Source organism: Chiloscyllium punctatum, chromosome 8, assembly GCF_047496795.1.
Source record: "Chiloscyllium punctatum isolate Juve2018m chromosome 8, sChiPun1.3, whole genome shotgun sequence".
NCBI classification, from domain to species: domain Eukaryota; kingdom Metazoa; phylum Chordata; class Chondrichthyes; order Orectolobiformes; family Hemiscylliidae; genus Chiloscyllium; species Chiloscyllium punctatum.
The window spans coordinates 96,402,198-96,428,701 of NC_092746.1; the positions used below are offsets into that span (position 1 = coordinate 96,402,198).

At 41.8% G+C, this 26,504-nt stretch overlaps 1 protein-coding gene across 4 annotated transcripts in view; it reads left to right on the forward strand.

The window, feature by feature from the left end:
* The window catches only part of ccny (cyclin Y), a 239,501-nt gene that overhangs the window by 131,882 nt on the left and 81,115 nt on the right, over window positions 1-26,504 (forward strand). Inside the window, exon 1 of one of the 4 annotated variants that reach the window (XM_072576135.1) lies at window positions 6,999-7,018. The exons of 2 other annotated variants lie outside the window; for them this stretch is intronic. The gene's annotated coding sequence lies outside the window, so the exon portion shown is untranslated. Of the gene's footprint in view, window positions 1-6,998; window positions 7,019-22,840; window positions 22,860-26,504 lie in introns of those variants that run through there. One more of the 4 variants, XM_072576136.1, reaches the window with a different exon arrangement.

Here is a 26,504-nt window from a genome sequence, read left to right on the forward strand (position 1 = left end):
CTGAAGTGACTTAAGTTTTCTTTTAGCTGTCTTTGTATATGGCCAAGAGCTGCATACGTAATTGCTTAACTAACTGAAGTCATTTTGGTGGACTGTGTCTGCTTTTGTGTTGGAAAAATGGCAGCCATTCTGCACCATTATGGGAAGGCAATGGCCAAGTGGAATCCCATGACCTAGGTCATGTGCTGGAGATCTGGGTTCGATCTAGGTGGTGGAATTTGATTTCAATACAAATCTGGAATGGAAAGTCAACAATGTCCATGAAACCATTGTGAATTGTCAGGAAAATCTCACCTAGTTCACATGTCCTTTCGGGAAGGAAATTGCCATCTTACCTGGTCTAACCTACATGTGACTCCAGGCCCACAGCAATGTGGTTGCCTCTCAGCTACCCTCTGGGCAATTAGAGATGGGCAATAAATGCTGGCCTAGCATTCCTGTGAGTAAATTTTTAAAAAATGTTCTGTTCCAGTCATATGAGTGTGGTGGATGACCAGTGTACCTCTGTTGTCATATTGGAGAGGAACACAGGCAGTACTGTAAATGGTGAGAACTTACTGCTGTTCAATTAATGCTGAGTTTGAAACAGAAACTTTGCACAGCATGCTGGCTGAACCTTGATTGACCCCTCAAATGGCACCCCAGCCATGCAGCTCCTCTCCACTGCACTGGAGCCTCCAACTCAAATTACCGGTCTATTCCAAATACAGAGCCAACAGTGGAAATGTTTTAAACCAAGTTTAAAGCATTTCCACTTTGGAAATGCTTTAAACCAAGTGGAATCTGCAGCCTTGTGTGTAAGTGATTCAGAGTGTGACATGAAAAGAGGAATATCAAGAAGTCAATGTTTACTTGAGAAATGATGCTAGATTCTTTTTGATCTGATCCACAAGGCACATAACATTTCTAAACTTAGTGTAACCATCCTAAAAGACTGACATGCAGTGAAAAGTGCAAGCTAACCCCAAGTTGGATCATCTCCGATCAAGCACCAGAAATAACCGTTAGTTGAGATTTAAGAATGAAAGTCTAACATTGAATCTCAAGGCCATTGACCTATATTGAGTGATCTTGAATTTCACTGATCACTTTTTTAATAATTTTTTTTCAGGGGAGCTGAAGGTTTCCTGTAAGGCTCAGCAATATGTTCCTGGAATTTTACAAAAGTTAATATTTATATTGTTGAATGTGGACTGTAGCAAGTCATACCGAGATGTGATTAGTTTGAATGCATAGTTTTGTACACTCAAAAGGTAATTAGTTTTCAACAGAAACTTAGCAGTGACTGCAGGAGGGGAGTGAGCTTTCAGACTGGCTGAAAGGAACTTGCACACAGTGGCACCAGTGAGAGCAGATGGGGACAGGTACCAAAACATGGTTTTGGCTTCAGTCGATGTCTCTCCTGCTGCCCCCTCCATCCCTCCAACAGTACAGTTTTTACAAATGAATTGATGCTGAAAGCAGACTTCCACGGAATAGAAAACGGTAGACCAGAGAAGAGGGTTTACTGCCCAAAACTTGAAAATAATGAATGGAATCAATGGTTTGGATGATTGCAGTACAAAACTGAAACTGATAAACCAGAGGACTTAACTGGAAGGGTAGCTTTCTGCACTTAAAACAGCCTTTCCCCAACATACTCAAACTAAACATCAGTCCCTTGTTTGAGAATAATGACCTTATATGTATGGAAATCTGTTCTCAAACTGCAGCGTGTCAGAGGAAAAGCTTTTACTTGTAACTTGTGCCACATGGCAAAGTTAATAAATCTTCTTGCAAGAATTCTGCTGTCTGGCAGGGAGGCAGAGGTGAGAAAACAGCTTGTGAAGATTATAATGCCAACCCTCTTGCTATTGCTGCACCTTTCTTGATACCCAATGTTTTGTGCTGATCTGCTATTATTTTCTGGCTCTTTATTTTCATCATTTAAATAGTTTCAAATATTGTAAGAGCGTAAGACTCTGAGTAGGAGTAGGCAGTTCAGCCCCTCTAGCCTGCCGCTTTAAAAATCATGCTCTTCCTGTAATTTTAAAGTCATCAACAGGCTCATACTTATTGCTCATGTGTGGTTCATTGGCCATGTAAAATAGTATTAAGAATCAATCACATGATGTGCGAATAGAATAGTTGGGGGGAGGGGGTGGGGGATGAAGGACATTGGTGACTCAGTTTGGTTTTTACAGCAACCCAGTAGCTCTGCTTTGATCCTCATGGAACCATGCCATAAATTATCAGACTTACTGAATTCTTGATCTTTAGATTACTTATACTGTACCATAAATCCAAAAGATTCCCTTAGGCCAATAGCAAGTTTTACATGACTGACTGCAGCAATCATTAATCAGATTTTTAGGCAAGTTTGCTATTCAGCTAGATGTTTGATATTTTTTCTGTGAAGTGCTTCTTATTATTAATATTATTTTTCCAAACAACCTGGGTGTTTGAACAAGTGGGATTGGGTGCATATATTGCCCTCATTGCTTTGGAACCTTCTAAATAGTTGCTTATACAGTTGAGTGACTTGTTGGGCCTGTTTAGAGGACTTTAAAGGACACCATCAGCATGGTTACGTGTAGGCCAGATCTAGTGATGGGGGTGGGGATGGGGGAAGCGTTTGCTGATGCACATTACTGAACCAATTAAAGTTTTAATAACAAATTACAAACATACAAATTTCTTGTATTTGGCAGATTTTCAGTTTATTAGTTTCACAATTTGCCGTGGTGAGATTGAAGCTCTTGGTTTATGGCTCTGTGTCATAGTGATGACATTACTGTCCTTCTGGAATGAGAGACTTATTTAACTCTTTGAGTCAGATACAGGTTTATCCCTTTTTTATGATTTTACAATTAATGGGAAATCTCACATCTCGGGTTTGTTTGAATTTGACAGGTCTGCTCAAAGAGGCCAGCAGCTGAATGGCTGATGCATTTAATGAATAGTTTAATTTTGTTTTAAAAATTGGCTAAATTTGGTAATAGAGACAAAAAATTTGCTGATGCTGGAATCCAAAGTAGACGGGCAGGAAGCTGGAAGAACACAGCAGAAGGTGGAGAAGTTGATGTTTCGGGTCGACTTCTCCAACTCCTGATACTGCCTGGCTGGCTGTGTTCTTTCAGCCTCCTGCCTGTCTACTTTAAATTTGGTAACCAGCAGGCATATGCATTGTGGTGTTCAAAGATTTGTGTCTGAAGAAGTAGTCCTGTAAAGGGCAAATGCTTTGGGATCCCATGTAATTATTGACATTTACTGAGATGTCATGTACTAACTTTGAAAGTTGGTGAGAAACAGAAAAGACTTTCATTTACACAGTCCTTGTTTTCATGACCTCAGAATGACACAAAGCACTTTATGACCATGCAAGTACATTTGAAGTCGAGTTGCTGATGTTGTACAGGAAATGCAGTGCAGCTAATTCCCGCACAAAAACAATGTAGGATTGAGCAGCTCTCCTTCTTAGAGATGTTGATTATGTTGGCCAGGATAGAGTCGTAGAGATGTACAGCATGGAAACAGACCCTTCGGTCCAATCTGTCCACGCCGACCAGATATCCCAACTCAATCTAGTCCCACCTGCCAGCCCCCGGCCCATATCCCACCAAACCCTTCCTATTCATATGTCCATCCAAATGCTTCTTACGTATTGCAATTGTACCAGCTCCACCACTTCCTCTGGCAGGTCATTCCATACACGTACCACCCTCTGCGTGAAAACATTGCCCCTTAGGTCTCTTTTATATCTTTCCCCTCTCACCCTAAACCTATGCCCTCTAGTTTCCGAATCCCCGGCCCCAAGGAAAAGACTTTGCTTATTTACCCTATCCATGCCCCTCATGATTTTGTAAGCCTCTATAAGGTCACCCCTCAGCCTCCGACGCTCCAGGGAAAACAGCCCCAGCCTGTTCAGCCTCTCACTGTAGCTCAAATCCTCCACCCGGCATCATCCTTGTAAATCTTTTCTGAACCCTTTCAAGTTTCACAACATCTTTCCAATAGGAAGGAGACCATAATTGCACACTATATTCTAACAGTGGTCTAACCAATGTCCTGTATAGCCGCAACATGACCTTCCAACTCCTGTACTCAATACTCTGACCAATAAAGGAAAGCATACCAAATGCCGCCTTTACTATCCTATCTACCTGTGACTCTACTTTCAAGGAGCTATGAACCTGCACTCCAAGGTCTGTTTGTTCAGCAACACTCCCTAGGACCTTACCATTAAGTGTATAAGTCCTGCTAAGATTTGCTTTCCCAAAATGCAGCACCTCGCATTTATCTGAATTAAACTCCATTTTCCACTTCTCAGCCCATTGGTCCATCTGGTCAAGATCCTGTTGTAATCTGAGGTAATCCTCTTCACTGTCCACTACACCTCCAATTTTGGAGTCATCTGCAAACTTACTAACTATATCTCTTATGCTCGCATCCAAATGATTTATGTAAATGACAAAACGTAGAGGACCCAGCACCGATCCTTGTGGCACTCCACTGGTCACAGGCCTCCAGTCTGAAAACAACCCTCCACCACCACCCTCTGTTTTCTACCTTTTGAGCAAGTTCTGTATCCAAATGGCTAGTTCTTCCTGTATTCCATGAGATCTAACCTTGCTCATCAGTCTCCTATGGGGAACCTTGTCGAAAGCCTTACTGAAGTCCATATAGATCACATCTGCCGCTGTGCCCTTATCACTCCTCTTTGTTACTTCTTCAAAAAACTCAATCAAGTTTGTGACACATGTTTTCCCACGCACAAAACCATGTTGACTATCCATAATCAGTCCTTGCCTATCCAAATACATGTACATCCTGTCCCTCAGGATTCCCTCCAACAACTTGCCTACCACCGACTTCAGGCTCACTGGTCTATAGTTCCCTGGCTTGTCCTTACCACCTTTCTTAAACAGTGGCACCATGTTAGCCAACCTCCAGTCTTCCGGCACCTCACCTGAGACTATCGATGACACAAATATCTCAGCAAGAGGCCCAGCAATCACTTCTCTAGCTTCCCACAGAGTTCTCGGGTACACCTGATCAGGTCCTGGGGATTTATCCACATTTATCCATTCAAGACATCCAGCACTTTCTCCTGTGTAATCTGGACATTTTGCAAGACGTCACCATCTATTTCCCTACAGTCTATATCTTCTAGATCCTTGATACCAGGGTTCACTTCCCCTGCTCCTCCTTTTGAAATAGTATCATCTTTTCTGAACGCATAAAAAAGCAGAGAGGGCCTTGCTTTAAAATCAAATCTGGAAAAGGCAATTCTGACAATGCAGCACTCCCTCACCACTGTACCGGAACAGCAGCCGAGAATTTTTGTGTTCACCCCTCTGGTGTGTGACTCGAACCTCTAACTTCTGATTCAGAGGGGAGTGTGCTTCCAGCTAAGTCTCAGTTAGCACTACCCAAACAAAGCTTTATTTTCCGGTCCCCAAAAGGAAAAGAGTGTGCAATCACTACAGGAAAGAAATAATGACCTACAGCATGGGAACAAAGTGCTTGTAAATTAACAAGGATGTAAAACTATTCAGAAATCTGGTTACCCTGGGGATTTCAGTTTGAAAACCAGTTGCATGTGCCAAGGTAAATCGGTCAGCAATGATGCAAGCAGTGAGTGAGATTGATGGAATGACCTTTTTGCAACCTTTTGTTTAGTTCAGTGCTGTAAATTTAAAAACTAATGATGTAAAAATGCACGAGCTGCAGCAGATGCAAGTGTAAGTGTTTTCCCCAATCAAAGTTCTATCCCCAGGTGTAACTTTTGCTATGAAATACTGGCAAAACCTATTTATCACAATCGGCACTGAAATATCCGACACAATAAATCAAGAAAGCCAATTTAACTAACTAGCAGTAATACATTTATTGACCTTTGAAGCTGTAATTCCATTGGAAAGACCTCTTGAGCAGCTTGGGGTAGGCAATAAATGGAAGTCCACTTCCTGTGAACGAGTATTTTTTTAAAAAACTTGCTGAAGAGAAAAGCCATTCTGCAAGTTTTTGTTTACATGCATCAGCAGGAAATTGCAAGTGAATTTGGGTTGAAGACGTTACTTCCTCAATTGCTGAAGCTACCTCCCAAGGTCACAGAAAGAACCTGAGGTGGTGACCTGAATTCGATTGAAAGCGATTGATTGCTAAGCCCTGATTTTGATAAAAGGACAAGCTCATGGACAGATTGCTGAGCAAGCTGAGTCTCCAAGTAAATTCACCAAATTGAATCTGAGTTGGAAATATGTGTGTGTGTGTGTGTGTGTGTGGAGGAAATAGAATTCAGGAAAGGTATGGAAAGTCCTCATCACTGATGTAGTGACCAGATCAAACTCCATTTTACTGCTTGGAGTTCAGGGATTTGAATGTGTTTCTCCCCCTGTTTTTCAATGAAAATCATATATCACTGATGTTGCCTGCTAGGCATTAGTAAAATCCTCTTCTGGTGGAAGAAATAATGCTGCCATGTGTGTCTCTCCTCTTGGCCGTGAATAAAATATAACTCTGATCCAGTAACTACCGTGGGAAGGTTGTTAGACCACCATGGCCTCTCTGACCCCGTCAGACATTAGTGTCTGTCTACTGCATGTTCAAAGCAAAAAGTTATCAATTTTCACTTTGCCAATGTCTGAACTATTCATCCGTGAAGTACATTCATGAAAGAGAATGGACTAGGAATGATTACGTTTGTCTCAGTCCTGAAAACTGCATTGTGTGCGAATGTGCAGTTCAGTACTAAAAATTAACTGAGGATGAACAATAAATTGATTACTGTACTATGCTTTTTCTGTGAATCACTGGCTTAAAAAAATACCTGGAGAGTTGCTATGTTTGAAAGAAAATGTTTTGGACTGCAGATTCGACATTGGTGTGATTGTTAATGTTGCCAATGCTTTGTCTTAAAACCAAGTTGTATGTCCAAAATGCCAGACTTAGAGTGTAGCTGGAGCCTTTGGATGTATTAAAAGCAGAGGCTGGAATGAGGCCAATATTGAAATACTGATATTGTGCTGATATACAGGTGAGTGCAACTTGGTTGCTGTGTTTCCTCCATAACAGTCATGATTATACTGCAAGGATACTTGATTCGTTGTAAAGTGCTTGGAGCCATTCTGAATTTCTGAAAAGACCTTTTTTTTTAAAACTTGAGTGCATGTACTTTTGCACTTATTTTGGAAAATATTTAATGGACTTCAAACAAATAGAAGAGAACAGCTGAAGGGCATAGGTTGGGGTCAGTTGGTAAATATGTGGAGCAGCAGTAGAGGTATTCAAGGAGAAAAATACATGAATAGCTATGAAATGCAGTCAAGAAACCTTTAGACTGATGCAGCAATGCAAATTTTAATAAATTGACTCATGGGATGTGGGCATCGATGGCTGGGCCAGATTTTATTGCTCATCCTTGATTGTCCTTGAGAAGGTGGTTGTGAGCTGCCTTCTTAAACCACTACAGTCCATGAGCTTTAAGTAGACCCACAATGCTGTTCGAAAAGGAGTTTCAAGATTTTAACCCAATGAAGGAATGATGATGTATTTCCAAGTCAAGACGCTGAGTGGCTTGGAGGGGAACTTGCTTGTGCTGGTGTTCCCTTGTGTTTGCTGACCTGGCGGTTGTGGGTTTCGAAGGTGCTTTCTAATGAGACTTGGTAAGTTTCTGCAGTAGTTTGTACACACTGCTGCTACTGAGCATTGATGGTGAAGGATGTGGATGTGGTGCCAATCAAATTGACTGCTTTGTCCTGGATGGTGTCAAGCTGCTTGAGCATATTTGGAGTTCCAGGCAAGAGAGGAATGTTCCATCACACTCCTGATTAGAGCCTTTGTGGTGAACAGGCTTTGGGAATAAGGAGGAGAAAGTGAGGACTGCAGATGCTGGAGATCAGAGCTGAAAATGTGTTGCTGGAAAAGCGCAGCAGGTCAGGCAGCATCCAAGGAGCAGGAGAATCGACCTTTCCTGAAGAAGGGCTCATGCCCGAAAGGTCGATTCTCCTGCTCCTTGGATGCTGCCTGACCTGCTGCGCTTTTCCAGCAACACATTTTCAGCTTTGGGAATAGGGAGCTGAGTTACTTGCGACAAGGTTCCTAGCCTCTGACCAGCTGTTATAGCCATTGCATTTGAATGGCAGTCTAATTGGGTTTCTGATAGATAGTACCCCACAATGTTGATGGTCGGGGATTCAGTGATAGGGGATTCAGTGACAGGGGATGTCAGGTGGCAGTGGTTAGTTTGGAGATGGTCAATGCCTGGCATTTGCTATGGCAAATGTTACTTGTCGCTTTTCTGGACATTAGCCAGTTCCTACTGTATTTGGACATGAAATGTTTCAGTTTGGTTGAAATTTAACTTTCCCTTGCAGCAATAGGTCAGTTTCATCAACACTGCATGTTAGTAAAGACTACTGTCCACCCTAGATGTTTTTTAATTTACTTGTGGAGATATGGGCATTGTTGGTTGGATTAGCATTTGATTCAGGATAATATCTTGTGCTGAGGATACCTCGCCGCAATGGAAAGGCATTAAGTTACTGAGAGATGATGAGTTTTCAGTTTCCATGAATCCACGCTACTCTTTATTTTCTAAGCTGATCTGTTTTTGCAGCCACCTGGGAAAGTGCTGTTACTAACTATGACCAGAAATTGATTTAAATTTTATATAAAGCCCATTCCAATCAGGACCGGAAGTGTCTTCTTTTGTAGACGGAAAGGGCTTTTCCAGCACCAAGTAACACAAACGTCTTTTTTGTAAGCAGCTACCAGTTCATGTAGCGTAATTGGAGTTAGAAATTACTGCACATTTACACATGTATTTGAAATAATGGCAGCCTTTAGCTCAAAAGGTCCCCGTTTCCCCCCCCCCCCACTCCCCACAAACTCTCCTTATCCGCCACAGTTAAAGCCACGTCAGATCTCCTACTCTCCCATGACTTATTTCTGCTGGTAATCAACTTGGAACCAATGATTGATGGAATTTGCAGAAGCTGATAAATTTTGAGAAATGAAAAGCTTTACTTGGTATCGCTCATGGTTCAATTAGTAAAACTCTTCCCTCAGAGTTAGAAGGTTGTGGGTTCAAATCCCAGAGAATGATTAGAGCAGGAAAAAAAGCTGACACTCCACTGCAGTATTATGGGAATGCTGTACTGTTGATGTGTTATTTTACTGACAAAATGTTAAACTTAAACCCCCATCTGACCCCTCAGATGGCTTAATAAATCCCTCAGCGCTATTTAAAAGAAAAACGGGGGAATCGTGCTGGTGTCCTGACCAATATTCATCTCTGAATCAGCATCATCTAGTCATTGTCGCATGTTTTCGTGAGCTTCTGGTGTTTCATTTGGCCTGCTACATCTTCTGTGTTAAACGTGATGGTTCTCCAAAGGTACATTTTTGGCTGTAAAATGCTGTGAGGTATCTGTGGTCCTTAAAGGCACTACACAGATGCAAATCTGTTACTCTTTCCTTTTTTAAAAAATGTAGGCCCCTAAACAGCAAGATGTCATGCTTTCCTGCACATGATCAATGTTGTTTTCTGCATCCTGTCAGATTTGTCATCTGCATGTACGCAAAGGGTGAAATATCATGTTGCACACATGAAGTCTGCTTTTTATCAGCTGGTTTTCTTCGTCATCTGGTGCCTGCAAGAATAAAAGATGCTCACGTTCTTTTAAAATGTAGTTTTAGAGTTTAATGGTTGAATGTCCCTTTGGGCGGTCTGTCAAGTGAATTCTTTTGGAGGCTGTTTGCTCCAGGAGAGGCCTGTTTGCTTCAAACTTTGGATATTGGATATTTTTTGTTTTGTGTGGACAGTCAGTGTTTCAGGCTTAGTGTCAACTTTTACACACTTGTTAAAGAAAATTGTGGCCATAGTTCATTGTAAACATTATCTTAGACTTGACTCCACGTGAAACTGCTTTGCTGGGAGGACTTTTAAGTAATTACTATATCGTTCAATCATTTTGCATTTTATGGGATTTATAGGACAGGAAAGGCCATTCAATCCAACTAGTCTGTGCTGATCGTAATACACCATACAAAACGTCTCCTGTTTTACTTGCTCATCCCCATCTTTCAGCATTTCTTTTGATGCCCCTTTCTCTCTGCACTCATCTAATTTCATTTTGGAAGGATCAAAACCATTTGCCCTAATCACTTCCATGGAAGCATGACCTACGTTGTAACTGCTTCTGAGTAAAAGTCCCTTTCTTTCCCAAATGGATTGATTAGTTCAGGAAGAGTGCTTCAAATTTGGTTACGCTAAAACTGGATATTTACATAAACTTTCGTGGATCAATTATAATCGAGTGAAATAAAAAAAAATTTACTTGGACAATTCAGTTTGGCCCTGTATTAGTACTGTCTGGCCCCACACGAGTTATTAGCTTCACACACTGTTGTATGCTGTGCTTCAAGTGATCCTTGTCCGCACCTGACCCATCTTGACCTGAACTGCCTATGACGTGGCCCACTCGGTTGCCCAACTTTGATCCTGAGAGACCTAGATCTAAGGCACTGCGCCTGTAGCTATTTCAGATTTATGGCCCCAAGTTTTGGATTCCATCCCAAGTGAAAACATTTACTCCAAATTTACCCTGTCCAGTCCATTCAGAATTTCAGCCCATAAGGTTCTCTTCAAGCCATCTTTTTTCCAAAAATAAAGATCATCACTCATTCATAAGAGGTTGTAAATGCCATTGTTCTGGTACAATCTTTTGTAAGTCTTCTTTGCATTTTCTTCAATCTTTATATATAGTTTTTAGTATGGAGACCACGAAACTGCACAGAATACTTAACGTGCAGCCTTTCCAGAGCTTTTATAAACTTATCAAAACTTTGCCACATTGAATTTTGTTTGTGGACTGCCTTTCTAACTGAGGAATAGTTAATAGCATTAATATTCTGTTTTGAGGAATAGTCTGTATTGAAACTTAATGATGCATTGGTTATGTTGTATTCTTGCTAATGCATGTATGATTATCAAGAATGTAAGCTTTTAATTGAAACTGAAAGTTGCTATTACTGCAGCCAAATGACCATCTTAATATTTAAGCCCAGCCACTTTGAGCATATCGGTTAATCCCAGCTCCCTCCTCACGAAACATCTATTTGTGCAGATGTTACTAGTCAGCACCTCACCTCTCACAAGTGATGAAAATTCTTAAAGTGAAATACTGCAGATATTGGAAATTTTAAATAGAATCAGAAAATGTGAGATAGTCAGGAAATCTGGCAACATTTATAGGGGGAGAAATAGTACGTTTCCTGTTTTTGACCTGCCGTCAGAATGTGGCCTTTGGATCCTGGGCCTTCATCAGTTCCAAGGCTGATATTTCATGACAAGGAACATCAATTACACTACAAGGGTTCCCGATTTATGCATATCCAAATTGCGAATGCCAATCCCATACAGATATCCGATGTATGAATATTTCCTGTACTTATGAACTGTAGCTTTGTATTGTCCTGCATTTGGTTTTGACTTGCGTACAAATTGACTTGCAAACTGACTCTGAACCCCTTTGTAACCCGGGAAATGTTTGTATTTTTGCTCATATTTCCTGAAATATTAAAAATCCTACTCTGCATTCTACTTGATAGTGATACCATCTTCTTTCTGTTTTGATAGTCACTGGCCATCAGTGTCTTTTGGAAAATGCAATGCCACTTTTAATTGCCCCTTTATCTGTAAGTGAAGACAATGTGAGAAGTTAGGAACTGTTTGATCCTTTGTTATAATAGCAACAGCCTGACCATTTTCATTGTCTTTTGCTGCTCTCAGTGTAATCATTAGATTTTGTTTTGAATAATTGCTGCCCACCTCACAACCTGTTGAAACAATGTGCCAAAATACAGTTACCAGACTTGTGAAATGATTAGATTTCTGTGTAGTGAGAGAATAATTTAGAATTCCATTCTTACTCCATTGGAACTGATAAAGGCTCAAGATCCAGAGGTTACATTGTGATGTCAGGTCAAAAATCGAGAATGCATTTGAAATTTTTATTTGTGTTGATACAATTCCACTTAATCTTTGTATCGTTTGTAAAATTGTCATAAGTGGTTTAAACATTTCGTAAAAGATTCTTTGGTTTCTCCAGCGAGGAATTTGCAAAATTTATGTTAATTCTCACTGTCTCGTGATGGCTACGAAACACAAATATCTTTGTGGGGTTTTGGTTAAGACAGTGAGGTTGAATTTACGGGGCTCACTGAAGCACAATAGAAGTTGGAAGTGGAGTGAAATATCTGGAAGGAACATGGAGGTTGGAGGAACCTTGGCATTCCTGTTGCGCTGGCATTTAACAAAAACAACCTTCCTGCCCAGGGGCAAACGGTACCACTTGCAGCCTGTGCTATGTGAAAAGCTGAGTTAAACTCGGGAAGCCTCCCTGCATGTTTGAGGTGTGAGGATTGCACATTCTGTGATCAGTGATCATGGCTACATCTGTGCTAATGACCCAATGCCTTCAGCAACCATGCAGCCAGGTTCCTCCTCAGCAAGACCTGCCTGACTGGCCTCAGGGATGCCTGACATTTGCTTGTCTATCTGCGAGCCTCTCAGCAAGGTGTAATTTGAGCAGTAGCCACTGTTCCTGGTAGTGCTGCTGGGACGAAAGAGATGCCAGTCCTCATTTTGATCAGCCCATGAGCTGCAAGAAAGCGCAAAGAAATTGACCGGGCCTGCCCCCAAATAGCTGAGTTGGGGCCCAGCTTTTCAGCCCAGGGTCAGTCCAATTGCCTCGTGACCAGATCCAGCCCAGCGTGTATAGGGGTTTTAGTCCTATGTCAAACTCTATTTTATTTGCCCAACTTCATGCTGCACTTTTTATTCATTCACAGGATGTGGGTGTTGCTAGCTAGGGCCAGCATTTAATGCCCATTCTCTAATTATCTAGAGGGCAGTTAAGAGTCAGCCCCATTGCTGTGGGTCTGGAGTCAAGTGTAAATCAGAAGAGGAAAGGACATGAGTGAACCAGATGGGACTTTTCCAACATTCGACAAAGGGTACAGGGTCATCAATAGATAATTAATTCCAGACTTCTACTGAAACCAAATCCCATCAACTGGGTCTGCGATAGTACCACCTTACTGAAGACAAAAAAATGGCAAGGAGAGTTTCATAAGTTTCCAACCCAAAATTTACTGAGAGTAATGAATGGGTCTATGTGATGGGAATCAATTTGGGGAACTGCAGAAACACGTGTTTGTTTGTTCTGTTAGTTTTATAGCAATAAGCTGAGAATGTGCAAATAACTGTACAGCACCCAAGTAAGTGATTGGGAAAACTGTATTCAAAAACAGTTTTTAAACAATTTTAACAGGTTAGATGTTCGAAGAACTTGCCAACATTTTTCTTTGTAAATGGATCTCTGCTGACCTTTAATGAATTCAATAAGTGAATAGTGACTGTAGATCACAGTGTATAAGTCGATCTTTGAAACCTCAAACAACCATCCCAAAAATGGGTCAGCTTGTACATTGAGTATAAAATGTGAATTGTGGTGACACTGGTTAGCATTTTGAAATATGGGGAAAACCCACAAATATTTCAAGTAAAAAATATGGCATCTTTGATTGTATGAATTCATTAAGTGTATGTTTACCACAAATAAAATGTTTTAGAAAAAGTCAAGCCCTTTGTCTTTAGGATCCAATACAAAGAGTTAATCAAATTCATTCTGAGATACACTAGCTATGGTATCATCACAATGATCTCATTCTGAATCAGATGTGGTACTTTCGGTTTCCGAATCATATATCCAGAACAAATCCACTTCTTCTCCATCCATTAAATTGGATATTCAGCACTTTTAGGAGAAAGTGAGGACTGCAGATGCTGCAGATCAGAGTTGAACAATGTGTTGCTGGAAAAGCGCAGCAGGTCAGGAGCTCCCTACCTTTTTATCTCAGCCTGCTTGGCACACCTTCCTCATTCCTGAAGAAGGGCTTATGCCCGAAATGTCGATTCTCCTGCTACTTGGATGCTGTCTGACCTGCTGCACTTTTCCAGCAACATATTTTTCTATTCAGCACTTTTGAAAGATCTGATGATAGTTATTGTGCATTAATAACAACCCACTGTTTGACGATGAAAGCCATTCAGCCCATCAAACGAAGCAGCAAGTGCATTTCCACTGTCTATCCAGGGTTTTTCTCTATCAACCCACCATTGAGTGCAAAAATGATCTTCAATAGGCTTTTTTTTTTTGAGTGATGCATCCAAAGCTTGAACTAATGACCCTAATCACCTGACATTACTGTTTTGGCTTATATGGGATTGTAGGGTTTGGTTAGCTCAGTTGGCTGGAAGGCAGGTTTGTGATGCAGAATAATGCCAAAAGTGTGAGTTCAATTGCTGTAGCTTCTGAGGTTACTGTGAAGGATTTTCTTTCTCAGCCTCTCCCCTTGCCTGAGTTGTGGTAACTCTCAGGTTTGAACCCTATCAGCCTCCATTTTCCCTAATGAGAGGACATCGCTATGGTCTGGATTGCAATCTGTCCTACACTAATAAGCTACATTCTTTAGCTGGGTTAGTGTGACAGATATTCCATGCATTTCCTGTACCTCACTCCATCATTATCCATCCAACTTTTGTCATGGACATGTACAGAATCTCCTGCTGAGAACTTGAATGTCAGCATGGTTTTATGTTTAAAAATTCCCATAAGCTTTCCTTTTGTTCCATTGACCGTGCAGGCTTGTACCACAGTAGATCTTGTTGTTTCGTGACCTGTTGTTTTCATTGGAACCTTTCCACTCTGTAGTTCAGCTGCTGAGCATATCAAAATTCACTGTTCCTCCATGTTGCTGATATGACCTAGTGGGTGCTTGAGTTTCTCCTGCTGTTTTGATGATGAATCGCTGAAAACTGGTCATTTTGGCATTGAGGTATTTTGGTAGTTTCTGAGCAACCCTGGTCTTCTGTTAAAACATGATACATAATTTTTCGTGATGAAGTAACTAGGAAACATATTAATGTATGCTTCTTAAAATCAGACCAATGGATATTTTCATGGTGCATTTGGTATTGGGTGTCTTCATCTTCCATTCTTGAACCAGTTTTTCATTAACACCAAATTCTCTTGCTGCAGTTCAGTTATCTGACAGTTTAGCAAATGATGTGCCTTTTAGCTTTATGTTTAATTATTTTTGCCGACGGACCCACTAGGGCGGCATGGTGGCTCAGTGGTTAGCACTGCTGCCTCACAACCGCAGGGACCCAAGTTCGACTCCACACACTGTCTGTGTGGAGTTTGCAAATTCTCCCTGTGTCTGTGTGGGTTTCCTCTGGGTGCTCTGGTTTCCTCCCACAGTCCAAAGATGTGCAGGCAAGGTGAATTGGTCATGCTAAATTGCCCATAATGTTAGGTGCATTAGTCAGAGGGAAATGGGTCTGGATGGGTTACTCTTTGGAGGGTCGGTCTGGACTTGTTGGGCCAAATGGCCTGTTTCCATACTGTAGGTAATCTAATCTGTTTGTTGTTTTCTATGTGCAGATATAGAAAACGTAGAATTAACACCATTATGTGTGGGTGTGCCTTCTACACATCTCACTAGTATGACCTGTATTAATGTCTGACTCAATATACCACCTTTATATGGCAAGTCAAATATCTATTAGTGAGATTAAAAAAAAGTACAGGCTAACTCCTAATGGGGGCATAGCAGTTCTTAGCAGTAAACATGGTCAGTTTATACCCCAAATCAGGGCTTCCGCAAGATTTTTGACATCAATTTAAAATGAGGACAAGTCATTATGTGCTGTCATCTCCAGTAAAAGAACAAACCATTTCTTTCACATCAAAGAAACCAGGCTACTTATTAAAGCAAATCCATTTGATCTTTTGATCAAAAGCCATGGTCCAAAATTAAGTAAGTAATTCACATGTAAAATAAGCCTCAGTCAGATTTACAGCTACCAAGGGAGAGAGTTCCAACAACCCACTCACAAATGAGATGTGCCTTTCCCTGACTAAAAATATTAATTCTTCAGCAAACCTGAATGTACACATTTGTAATCAAGATAAATCTATGTATTTGACTTCATTTTTGCTTTTTGATTTCCTGTCTGCCAAGTTGGTGCGAGGTCACCGCCCACCTGTATTATTGACCAGACACTCAGTGCCATCAGCCTTATAAATCCATGGCAACCAGAACATGTCAAGCATTTTGTATAAAGCGGTTCACCTCCTGGCTCTGCCAAGCCTTGCCTCTTCACCATCTCCCGGGTACATGACAGGATGGGATGGAATGTGCTCCATTTGCCTGAGTGAGTACAGGTGCATAAATACTCATGGAGCTGAGCACCATCCAGGATGCGGCAGTTTGATTCATTGGTTCTGTATCGACCACCTTAAGCATTTGCTTCCTCTACCAGTGGTGCACAGTGGCTATGTTACCATCTACAGGATGCATTGCAGAAAATGATCAGTACTTCTCTGATGGCATCACCAAAACCCATGATCTGTACAATCACAAGGGTGAAAAACAATGTTCATTTAGGTTCTCGATAACATGTGTTTCCTCAGTGCGAATCAGCTTTAACGTGATTGAAGAATTTAGACCGTTATTTGGAGAACATGAACTTCCCTTACCTGTAATGGCTATAAGGCAATTCTGGCCGCATTAGTTTAAATGGTGTGGCTATTATGCTGTTTTCTTTATAATGCGAGATTGGAACTATTGCGTTATATCAGAACTGACTGTATGTGTGTCAACGTGCTCATCCTCTCATGGTGGCTTTGTGGGGCGAGGGGTGGGGGTGGGTACTTTCTACTGGTTAGGGCCATTCCTGGCATTAAGTCTAATGGTTATAGAACATAGAATGTTACAGCACCTTGACGTTGCGAAATTAATCTGATGCCCACCTAACCTACACCGTTCCATTATCATCCACATGGATGTCCAAACGGAACTGGATCGGTCATACTAGTATTGTGGCTAAATGAGCAGCTCCAATGCTCGGAATCCTGCAGTAAGTAACTCTTCTCCTGACTCCCCGAAACCTGTCCTATATCTACAAAGCACAAGTCAGGAGTGTGATGGAATAATCCCATTTGCCTGGATGAATGCAGCTCTAACACATTCAAGAAGCTTCACACTACCCAAGCCAAAGCAGTCCACTTGATTGGCACCACATCCACAAACATTCACTCCCTCTTCTATCAATGCTGAGTAGTAGCAGTATGTACCATCGTCAAGATACACTGCAGAAATTCAGTCCATCGTCTTATACAGCTCCTTCCAAATACATAGAGTCATAGAGATGTACAGCGTGGAAACAGACCGTTTGGTCCAACTTGTCCATGCCGGCCAGATATCCCAACCCAATCTAGTTCCACCTGTCAGCACCCGGCCCATATCCCTCCAAACCCTTCCTATTCATATATCCATCCAAATGCCTCTTAAATGTTGGAATTGTACCAGCCTCTACCACTTTCTCTGTGTGAAAAAGTTGACCCTTAGGTCTTTTTTATATTTTGCCCCTCTCACCCTAAACCTATGCCCTCTAGTTCTGGACTCGCCGACCCCAGGGAAAAGACTTTGCCTATTTACCCTATCCATGCCCCTCACATGACCACTTCTATCTCAAAGGACATGGGCAGCAGACACATGGGAATACCACCATCTGCAAAATTAACACCCAAAACACTCCCAGTCCTAACTTGGAAATGTATTGCCGTTCCTACAGTTGTTGGGTAAATATCCTGACACCTTGTCCCTAATGACACCATGGGTTCGATCTACAGCACATGGAGTAGTGGTTCAAGATGGAGCTCACCACCACCTTTTCGAGGGCAATTAGGGATAGTCAGTAAATGCTGGCACAGCGAGTCACCAGGATCCTCTAAATGAATCAAAAATTCATGAACAGCCTAGTTGATTATTATTCCCAAAGCGATAAAGACTATTTTTGTCTTGTCTTAATGCTGCAACTAAAATCTGCTAACTCAACATTTGTACACACAAAACAGGAACTTTTTAGATTTGTATGATTTTTTGTAAATCATGGCAAATAATTTGAGCCGGTATCTATGACCATCCTTTATTTTTGGGCAACAAAAATCCTGCATTAGACAATAGACAATAGTTGCAGGAGTAGGCCATTCTGCCCTTCGAGCCTGCACCACCATTCAATATGATCATGGCTGATCATCCTTCATCAGTATCCTGTTCCTGCCTTATCTCCATAACCCTTGATTCCACTATCCTTGAGAGCTCTATCCAACTCTTTCTTAAATGAGTCCAGATACTGGGCCTCCACTGCCCTCTGGGGCAGAGCATTCTACACAGCCACCACACTCTGGGTGAAGAAGTTTCTCCTCATCTCTATCCTAAATGGTCTACCCCGTATTTTTAAGCTGTGTCCTCTGGTTTGGCACTCTCCCATCAGCAGAAATATGTTTCCTGCCTCCAGAGTGTCCAATCCTTTAATAATCTGCTATGCCTCAATCAGATCCCCTCTCAGTCTTCTAAACTCAAGGGTATACAAGCCCAGTTGCTCCAGTCTTTCAGTGTAAGGTAGTCCCGCCATTCCAGGAATTGACCTTGTGAACCTACATTGCACTCCCTCAATAGCCAAAATGTCTTTCCTCAAATTTGGAGACCAGAACTGCACACACTACTCCAGGTGTGGTCTCACCAGGGCCCTGTACAGCTGCAGAAGCACGTCTTTGCTTCTATACTCAATCCCTCTTCTTATGAAAGCCAGCATGCTATTCGCCTTCTTCACTATCTGCTGTACCTGCATGCTTACCTTCATTGACTGGTGCACAAGAACACCCAGATCTCTTTGTACACCCCTTTACCTAAATTGATTCCATTTAGGTAGTAATCTGCCTTCCTGTTCTTGCCACCAAAGTGGATAACCATACATTTATCCACATTAAACTGCATCTGCCATGCATCTGACCACTCACCTAACCTGTCCAGGTCACCCTGTAATCTCCTAACATCCTCCTCATATTTCACCCTGTCACCCAGCTCAGTATCATCAGCAAATTTGCTAATGTTATTACTAATATCATCATCTATATCATTAACATATATTGTAAAAAGCTGCGGTCCCAGCACTGATCTCTACGGTACCCCACCGGTCACTGCCTGCCATTCCGAAATGGAGCCATTTATCACTACTCTTTGTTTCCTATCAGCCATCCAACTTTCAATCCACGTTAGTACTTTGCCCCCAATGCCATGCACCCTAATTTTGCTCACTAACCTCCTATGTGGGACTTTATCAAAAGCTTTCTGAAAGTCCAGGTACACTACATCTACTGGATCTCCCTTGTTCATCTTCAGAGTTGGATCCTCAAAAAATTCCAGAAGATTAGTCAAGCATGATTTCCCCTTCATAAATCCATGCTGACTCTGACCTGTCCTGTTACTACTATCCAGATGTATCGTAATTTCATCCTTTATAATAGACTCCGGCATCTTTCCCACCACTGAGGTCAGACTAACTGGTCTATGATTTCCTGCTTTCTCTCTCCCACCTTTCTTAAAAAGTGGTACAACATTAGCCACCCTCCAATCCGCAGGAACTGAACCCGAATCTATTGAACTCTGGAAAATAATCACCAACGCATCCACGATTTCTCGAGCCACCTCCTTCAGTACCCTGGGATGTAGACCATCAGGCCCCGGGGCCTTATCAACTTTCAGACCTAACAGTCTCTCCAACACCAATTTCTGGCAAATATAAAATCCCTTAAGTGCAGGTCCTTCAGCTACTGTTACCTCAGGGAGATTGCTTGTGTCTTCCCCAGTGAACACAGATCTGAAGTAACAATTCAATTCTTCTGCCATTTCTTTGTTCCGCGTAATATATTCCCCTGTTTCTGTCTTCAAGGGCCCAATTTTAGTCTTAACCATTTTTTTGCCTTTCACATACCTAAAAAAGCTTTTACTATCCTCCTTTATATTTTTGGCCAGTTTACCTTCGTACCTCATTTTTTCTCTGCGTGTTTCCTTCTTCGTAATCCTCTGTTGTTCTTTAAAAGCTTCCCAGTCCTCCGTTTTCCCACTTATCTTTGCTATGTTATACTTTTTCTCTTTTAACTTTATATTTTTCTTAACTTCCCTCATCAGCAATGGCATCCCTTGCCTCCTCCTAGGATCTTTCTTCCTTTTTGTAATGAACTGATCCTGCAACTTCTGCATTATACACAGAAATATCTGCCACTGTTCCTCCACTGTCATCCCTGCTAAGGTATTGCACCATTGAACTTTGGCCAGCTCCACCCTCATAGCTCCATAGTTCCCTTTATTCAACAGAAATATTGTCACTTCCGATTGTACCCTCTCCCTCTCAAATTGCAGATTGAAGCTTATTGTATTATGGTCACTACTTCCCAATGGCTCCTTCACTTCGAGGTCCCAGATCAATTCTTGTTTATTGCACAATACCAGATCCAGAATTGCCTTCTCCCTGGTAGGCTCCGGCACCAGCTGTTCTAAGAATTCATCTCGGAGGCACTCCACACAAAGTCTCTTTCTTGAGGCCCGATACCATCCTGATTCACCCAGTCTACCTGCATGTTGAAATCCCCCATAACAACTGTTGTAACACTTTTGCGACAGGCCAATTTCAGCTCCTGATTCAACTTACATCCGACATCCAGACTACTGTTTGGGGGCCTGTAGATAACTCCCAAGAGGGTCTTTTTGCCCTTAGAATTTCTTACCTCTATCCACACTGACTCAACATCCCCTGATTCTAGGTCCCCCCGCGCAAGGGACTGAATATCATCCCTTACCAACATGGCCACCCCAACCCCCTCTGCCCATCAGTCTATCCTTACGAAAGCACGTGTAGCCTTGAATATTCATTTCCCAGGCCCTGTCCACTTGAAGCCACGTCTCAGTTATCCCCACAATATTGTATCTGCCAATTTCCAAAAGAGCCTCAAGCTCACCCATCTTATTTCTAATGCTTCGTGCATTCATGTATAGTATTTTAAATTTTTTACTGCCCTCACCCTTCCCATCAACTCCTATTTCACTCAGCCTTACAGCATGATCCCTTTTTGAGTTTTCTGCCTCATTGATACAGTTGTCTTTCTTGACTTCCCTTGTTCTAACTTTCCCTTCAATTTCCTTCTTAAACATCCAGTTTGTCCCCTCCCCCTCGCTACTTAGTTTAAACGTAGCTGTGTTGCAGTAGCAAATCTGCCTGCCAGAATGCTGGTCCCTAACCTATTAAGGTGCAAACCGTCTCTCTTATATAATTTATGTTTACCACTAAACATACCCCAATGATCCAAGCATTTAAATCCTTACGTCCTGCACCAGTTCCCCAGCCACATGTTCAAGTCCATTATCTCCCTGTTTCTGGCCTCACCAGCCCGAGGAACTGGAAGCAAACCAGAGATAACCACCTTGGATGTCCTGCTTTTTAGCCTTCTTCCTAGTTGTCCAAAGTCCCGCTGTAGTATGTTCTTCCTCTTCTTCCCAACATCATTTGTGCCGACATGTACTACCAACACCTCTGGCTCTTCACCTTCGTCCTTGGGGATGTCCTGCACTCTGTCTGTGATGTCTTTAACCCTGGCACCAGGAAGGCAACACACCATCCTTAATTCCCGCCTGCTGCCACAAAAAACCCGTTCCGTTCCTCTCACTATTGTCTATATTCAGCAGAAGTAGGAGACAATTACCTGCAAAGAACTGTGGTACTTATATTTGGAGTTTCTCCTCATAACTGAACATTTTACACTGCATGTAAGTCAGCACTTGAGGGACAAGCAGGCAATACAGCCTGTGTTGTCAAGAAGATATATAGGAACTTATGACATACCCACACTGCAAACTGCATCTGGCAAATGACAAACAGAAATTGGTCCTCTGTTCATGGGATATAGGCATTGCTGGCTAGATTGGCATTTGTGGTCCTTGAGAAGGTGACCGCCCTTTTCCTTAATGAACTGTCTGACATTTGAACCCAATGATGATAAAGCAACTGCAGTTCATTTTCTTGTCAGGATGATGTGTGACTAGGGGTCGTGATGTTCCCATGTACTTCCCACTCTTGTCCTTCCATGCAGGAAGGGTTATGGGTTTGGAAGTTTCAAGCAAAGGAGGCTTGGCGAGTTGCTGCAGTGCACCAGGAATTTGGGGCAGGGGGTAGTGAATGTTTGAGTTGGTTGATGGTGTGTGTCTGTCAATCTGGATGCTTTGTCCTGGACAGTATCAAGCTGCTTTAAATGTTATTGGAGAACTCGAGGCACGTGGTAATTCCTGACACTCCTAACTTGTACTTTTTGATGGTGGACAGACTTTAGATAGTCAGGAGGACGGTTATTTCTAACCAGAGGTTCTAGCTTCTAATCAAAGCTGACCTCCAAGATGATGATGCTGATGAAGTCAGCAATGGTAATCCAACTGAGTTCTTTGAGTAGGTATTGTCTCTACTTCAGCTGAGAGTTTTCTCGAATTGGCTCTCATTGTAGATTTTAATGTTTTACAATTTATTATCAGTTGGCTGCAATTCTTTAAATAGCCTTTAAAACTGAGATGTTGTATGAACTGACAGCAAAATTGCAAGCTTATTATTACCATTTGTGAGGCTTTTTGCCATTTACTAAAAATGCTATGAAAATTTGGTCAATATTTTATGTATTATTAAAGTATGGTCAGATGCATTCCGATAAAAGAACGGCACTGTCTGGAAAGGATCTAGAGCACTTGTGAACTTTTAAGCCGCTGCATTTTTATCAACTCTTTCGACCTAATGGAAATTGGTAACAAACGAAAACATTTTTAATCTATTTTTCTACAGTCTATGAAGCTTACACCTTAACCAACACAGAACAATTTAATCTGACAGCCAGATTTAGTAATCATTTACCAAATCTGTTGTTGTAAGTATATAACATGAGACATCTTTTGGTGCACTTGATGTTATAGTTGCTAGGAAACTTGTATGATGATTCCAGTCTAATTCATGTTAATTTGTAAACAGTACCTTTTCAATGCAAATTATTTGTTTTGAATTAAATAGTGCAATGCATGTGTTGAGCTTTGAGCCATCAATGGATGTAAGTTTGAAACCGCTGTAGACTTAATCAATTTTTTGTAATCAAAATCTAATAATTAATTTTGTGCAAAAATGTGTTTTTTTAGAAAAACATCCAGTTAGAAAGCTTGGAATTAAGAATTTTCTAAAGGGATAAATCAGATTTGTGTTGTATTAAGGTGTTCTAATTATCTAATACAGTGGCACAGCAGCACGGTGGCTCAGTGGTTAGCACTTCTGTCTCACAGTACTGCTGCCTCACAGCACCAGGGTCCCAGGTTTGATTCAAGCCTTGGATGACTATCTATGTGGAGTTTGCACATTCTCCCTGTGTCTGCCTGGGTTTCCTCCAGATGCTCTGGTTTTCTCCCACAGTCCAAAGATTTGCAGTTCGGGTGAATTGGCCATGCTAAATTGCCCATCGTGTCAGGTGCATTCGTCAGAGGGAAATGGGCCTGGGTGGGTTACTCTTTGGAGGGTCAGTGTGGACTTGTTAGGATGAAGGGCCTGTTTCCACACAGTAGGTAATCTAATCTAATTTTTAACTGAGCTGCATAAAAGCAGTGATTTTTATTCAGTTTACGAGTGAATCTAAACTGAAACTTTGATTTTTTTTAAGCAGAACTGAATATCTGGTGCGTTATTGATAATTGTTATTTGTTCCCCATGCTTCTCATAATGAGGATGAATTTTCCTCGACATCTCTCATTTTGTTACCTTATGAACATGTACAAGCATGAATTAGAAGCAGAAACTGGGCCATTGGACTACCTCCACTCCGACTCTACTCTGCCTTTCAAAAGCTGATTGGGGGCAGATGTTCGCAGGTAAAGGGTCAGCTGGAAAATGGGAAGCCTTCAAAAGTGAGATAACGAGAGTCCAGAGACAGTATAGTCCTGTTATGGTGAAAGGAAAGCATATGTCAGGTATAGACCAGAGAGATTAAGTGAATCCTTAGAAGAGTATAAAGTCAGTATAAGTGTACTTAAGAGGGAAATCAGGAGGGCAAAAAGGGGACATGAAATAGCTTTGGCAAATAAGGTTAAGGAATTTTATAAATACTTAAGGACAAGAGAGTGACTAGGAAGAGAATAAGGCCCCTCAAAACTCAGCAAGGCAGCCTATATGCAGAGCCACAAGAGATACTCAACAAGTATTTTGCGTCAGTAGTTCGCTGTGGAAAAGGACATGGAAGATATAGAATTTGGGGAAATAGATGGTAACAGCTTGAAAAATGTCCATATTACTGGGATCTTGATCAGATGGGCCAATGGGCTGAGAAGTGGCAGATGGAGTTTAATTTAGATAAATGTGAGATGCTGCATTTTGGGAAAGCAAATCTTAGCAGGACTTATACACTTAATGATAAGGTCCTGGGAAGTGTTGCTGAACAAAGAGACCTTGGAGTGCAGGTTCAAAGCTCCTTGAAAGTGGAGTCGCAGATAGATAGGATAGTGAAGAAGGTGTTGGGTATGGTTTCCTTTATTGGTCAGAGTATTGAGTACTGGAGTTGGGATGTCATGTTGCGGCTGTACAAAATGTTGGTTAGGCCACTTTTGGCATATTGCTTGCAATTCTGGTTGCTCTCCCATCAGAAGGGTATTGTGAAACTTGAAAGGGTTCAGAAAAGATTTACAAGGATGTTGCCAGGGTTGGAGGAGTTGAGCTATAGGGAGAGGTTGAATAGGCTGGGGCTGTTTTCCTTGGAGCATCGGAGGCTGAGGGTGACCTTATAGAGCTTTATAAAATCATGAGGAGGATGGATAGGATAAATAGACAAAGTCTCTTCCTAGGGGTGGGGAAGTCCAGAGCTAGAGGGCATAGGTTTAGGGTGAGAGGGGCAAGATATAAAAGAGACCTGAGAGGCAATTTTTTCACGCAGAGGATGGTACATGTATGGAGTGAGCTGCCCGAGGAAGTGGTAGAGGCTAGTACGATTGCAACATTTAAAAGGCATCTGGATCAGTATATGAATAGGAAAGGTTTAGAGGGATATGGGCTGGGTGCTGCCAGATAGGACTGGATTGGGATGGGATATCTGGTCGGCATGGACAAGTTGGACCGAATGGTCTGTTTCCATGCTGTACATCTCTATGACTCTGTGACTCTACAGAGGAGGAGTTGCTGGATATCTTGAAATGCATAAAAGTGGATAAATCCCCAGGACCTGATCAGGTGTGCTCTAGAGCTCTGTGGCAAGCTTGGGAAGTGATTGCTGTGCCCATTGCTGAGATATTTGTTTCATCGATAGTCACAGGTGAGGTGCCGGAAGTCTGGAGGTTGGCTAACATGGTGCCACTATTTAAGAAAGATGGTAAGGAAAAACCAGGGAACTATAGTCCGGAATCATGAGGGGCATGGTTAGAATAAATAGGCAAGGTCTTTTTCCTGCAGTGGGGGAGTTCAGAACTAGAGGGCACAGGTTTACGATGAGAGAGGAAAGATATAAAAGGGACCTAAGGGCAACTTTCTCACGCAGAGGGTGGTGCGCATATGGATTGAGCTCTCAGAGGAAGTGGTGGAGTTTGGGACAATTACAGCATTTAAAAGGCATCTGGATGGGTATTTAGAGGGATATGGGCCAAGTGCAGGCAGATGGGACTAGATTGTGTTGGGAACTATGTGTGTGGACTGGTTGGATCGAAGGGACTGTTTCCATGCTGTATGTCTCAATCCTTTCTATTGCACCTTGTTAAGACCCCTCACCACCTTAAATGTTTCACTCAAGTTGCCTCTTACTCTTCTGAACTCCAGTGCATTCAAGCCTATCCTGCCCAATGTTCCTCACAAGATGATCACAATTGTGAAAGCTTGTTCAATACTAAATTTTATATGTGTTAGGGTCAACATTTGCTGATAATATGATATGGGGTGGGAGAAATCTCAAGAAAACTCTGTCAGCTTTTGCTTTATGAAAACGAGTTTCTGAGAACAGACCAGGAAAATACTCAATTTGAGTTGAGGATTTTGAGTGGTGAAGTAAATGAAACTTTCAGTCTACTGTATGCTTTGGGTAGACTCACCACACAGAAGGCCAAGTCACTGGAGCGATTGATACACTCTCAAGTTCTGCAAGAGTCATATTCGTGCTTCAGGATGGATCTCAATTCGAATGAGGAACTCGGCATGCGATGTAAAGTGAGGAACATAGTGAAGGGGTTACATAGAGCACTCAAAGTCATCTTTGTCAACTGTCTTCTCAAAATACCTGTTCAGTCATTATCTGTCTCTTACTCCCTTGCCTTTGTTGACCCATTGCACGTCACATTGGTTCCAAGTGCCATTCCCAGATACTATTCTGTTCAAAAGTCATAAATAGCATCTCTCAAGACGCCATGCCATTGCAACAACAATGTACAGCTGACTGCACCATCTTCAATTCTGGACTCAACATCCTGTTTAATTTGGGGCTAAGTTTCAAGTTTTCAGCTCTGCTTCATTGCCAACCTGTCACTTCTGGTACATTTCCCACTTCTGCATCTGGCTTCCA